At 40.0% G+C, this 3594-nt stretch overlaps 1 pseudogene; it reads right to left on the reverse strand.

Moving 5' to 3' along the window:
- Positions 486 to 1556, reverse strand: LOC100525627 (annotated as a pseudogene).

A 3594-nucleotide genomic window follows, 5' to 3' on the forward strand; every position in this document is an offset into this window, starting at 1 on the left:
TACACTATTTAGGAAGTTCCCTTGACTCTTAGTTGCCTTTAATTATTTTTTTTTACCTGCGCCTAAGGCATGTGAAATTTCCAGACCAGGGATCAAACCCATGCCACTGCAGTGCTGCTACACGTAACAACGATGGATCCTCAAGGCAGTGCCTCACAAGAGAACTCCTTAAATTTGCCTTTAGAAATTAGAATTCAACATAGAAAAAAATTCAGTTGTCAAATTACCTGTTCCTAATTTAGGATAAAGCTACATAACAGAAAAACTCTACTTAATAAACTTTATCTCATGCAAACTTAAAAGTTTTAAAATAGTGGAGTTCCTGTCGTGGCACAGCAGAAATGAATCTGACTAGGAACCATGAGGTTGCAGGTTCAATCTCTGGCCTCGCTCAGTGGGTTAAGGATCAGGCGTTGCCGTGAGCTATGGTGTAGGTCGCAGATGTGGCTTGGATCTGGTGTTGCAGTGGCACTAGTGTAGGCCAGCAGCAACAGCTCTGATTAGACCCCTAGTCTAGGAACCTCCATATGGAACCATGGGTGCGGCCCTAGAAAAGACAAAAGACAAGAAAAAAAAATTAAAATAGTAATTCTATGCCCCAAGGTAGAAGACCATAAACTACTTAGATGCAAACATGGTAAACACTTAAATCTATTTTCCAATCTTCCTAAAAGAAGTGTATTATTTTTGGCTGATGAATCAACATTATACATCAAGTCTGTTGCTAAGGAACACAATTTTTTTGACCTGGTAACAGAAAATTCTGGTAATCTGACACAAGATTCTAATGCTTTAGAATTAGAGGCATTCTTTTGGATTCTGTTCTTTAATATTTTAAGAGGAAAACCATGAAGAGGATTCTGGCTTAGTAGAGACATTGATTAAAGCTTGGTAAAAATGGGCAGGCAGGTTTGGAGACCTTGGGTATTGCACATCAGATTCAACAGGCCAAAGTTTTGTGAGTTTTTCATGATGGGGCTCTCACCATTCTCTGATTTTGGGCCTGTTTTCTATAGCTGCCTCTCCAAAAATCGTAATCCTGCCAATACTCATCCCATATCTGGCCTCAGATCGCCCACGGCCCTACTGCCTTCACTCTTTAAAGCCTGCATCCCAGTCTGTGTGAATGATCCAGACATCCAGACGAGTATGGACAGCATGGCATTTTCAGCATCTGCTCTTGAATAGTATTCCATAAAGCAGAACCCACGATGTTTTCTTCATTTTATCCAGGCCCGTGATTATATTTTTTATTTCACCACTTTTGCTGAAGAGTTCATAGATTTGTTCTTCAGCTGTGTAAAGGAAAGATTTCCAACATACAGTGTACAGCTTTATTCAGTAACTTTTCCTGTTCTTTATTGTCACCCTAGAAGTGCTGGTCCCCGGGACTGACTCAGCTTGACATAGGAGTCACTGTGCAGTGCCTTCAGGAGGCCACCTGACTTAGTGCAGAGAAATGGCCCAGGATGCTTCCACTCCAGGGAATAATGCGGCTGCCCTGGTGATGGCAGGACCGGAAATGCCCGCTTGTGCCATATTTTAGATTCTGCATATAAGTGATATCATATGGTGTTTGTCTTCTCTTTCAGATTTATTTCACTAAGTATGGGTATCTCTAGTTGCATTCATGTTGCCACAAATGGAATTACTCAATTCTTTTTTTCATGGCTGAGTAGTATTCCATTGTATATATGTACCACATCTTAATCCATTCATCTATCAATGGACATTTAGGTTGTTTTCATGTCTTGGCGATGGTGAATAATGCTATGATGAATATAGAAGCTCATGTATTTTTTTTTCCCACTGTACAGCAAGGGGATCAAGTTATCCTTACTCATGTATCTTTTTTAAGGAAAGTTTTGTTCAGATATATGCCCAGGAGTGGGATTGCTGGATCATATGGCAGGTCTATATTTAGTTTTCTGAGGATCCTCCATACTGTTTTCCATAGTAGTTGTACCAATTTACATTCCTACCAACAGTGAAAGAGGTTTCCTTTTTCTCCACACCCTCTCAAGTATTTGTTATTTGTTGGTTTGTTAATGATGGCCATTCTGGCTGGTGTGAGGTGGTACCTTGTAGTTTTGATTTGCGTTTCTCTAATAATTAGTGATGTTGAGCATTTTTTTCGGTGCCTACTGACCAACTGAATGTCTGCTTTGGAGAATTGTCTCTTTAAGTCTCCTGCTCATTTTTTGATTAGGTTGCTTTTGTGTGTGTGTGTGTGTGTGTGTGTGTGTGTGTGTGTGTGTTTGGTTTTTAATGCTGCACCCACGGCATATGGAGGTTCCCAGGCTAGGTGTTTAATCCAAGCTACAGCTGCTGGCCTACGCCACAGCCACAGCAATGCCAGCTCTGAGCCATGTCTGTGACCTACACCACAGCTCACAGCAGTACCAGATCCTTAATTTACTAAGTGAGGCCAGGGATCAAACTTGCAACCTCATGGTTCCTAGTCGGATTCGTTTCCAGTGTGCCATCATGGGGACTCCTTTCCTTTTCTTTTTTTGGCCACACCTATGGCATATGGCAATGCCCCCTCCAGGGACTGAATCTGAGCTGCAGCTGCAGCATACACCACAGCTGCAGCAGCACTGGAACTTTAACCCATTTCTCTTTCTGATTTCATTGTTAGTATATAGAAATGCCTTCAATTTCTGTGTATTAATTTTGTATCCTGCAACTTTACCAAATTTATTGATGAGCTTTAGGAGTTTTCTGGAAGTGTCTTTAGGATTTTCTAGGTATAGTATCATGCCATTTGCAAACAGTGATAGGTTTACTTTTTCCTTTCCAGTTGGGATTCATTTTATTTCCTTTTCTTCTCTGACTGCCATTGCTAGGACTTCCAAGTCTATATTTAATAACAGTGAAAATGGACATCCTTGTCTTTTTCCTGGTCTTAGCTAAAATGCTTTCAGTTTTTCACCATTGAGAATGATGTTGGCTGTGGGTTTGTCATGTATAGTTTTTATTATGTTGAGGTAGGTTCCCTCTCTGCCACTTTGAAGAGAGTTTTTATCAGAAATGGGTGTTGAATTTTGTCTGAAAATTTTTGTGCATCTATTTAGATGTTCATGTGGTTTTTATTTTTCAATTCATTGATGTGGTGTGTCACACTGATTGGTTTGCTGATATTGAAGAATACTTGCATCCGTGGTGATAAATCCCACTTGATCATGGTATATGATCCTTTTAATATATAGTTGGATTCACTTTGCTAATATTTTGTTGAGGACTTTTGCATCTATGTTCATCAGTGATATTGGCCTGTAATTTTCCTTAGTCTACAAATAAGAAATGCTGGAGAGAGTCTGGAGAAAAGGGAACCCTCCTTCACTGTTGGTGTGAATGTAAATTGGTACAACCACTATAGAAAACAGTATGGAGGTTCCTCAGAAAACTAAATACAGAGCCACCGTATGATCCAGCAGTCCCACTCCTGGGCATATATCTGGACAAAAGTTTCATTGAAAAAGATACATGTACTCCTATATTCACAGTAGCCAAGACATGGAAACAACCTAAACGTCCGTCGACAGTTGAATGGATTAAGAAGATGTGGTATATATACATAGTGGAATACTC

The sequence above is a fragment of the Sus scrofa genome, chromosome X, assembly GCF_000003025.6.
Source record: "Sus scrofa isolate TJ Tabasco breed Duroc chromosome X, Sscrofa11.1, whole genome shotgun sequence".
Lineage (NCBI taxonomy): Eukaryota > Metazoa > Chordata > Mammalia > Artiodactyla > Suidae > Sus > Sus scrofa.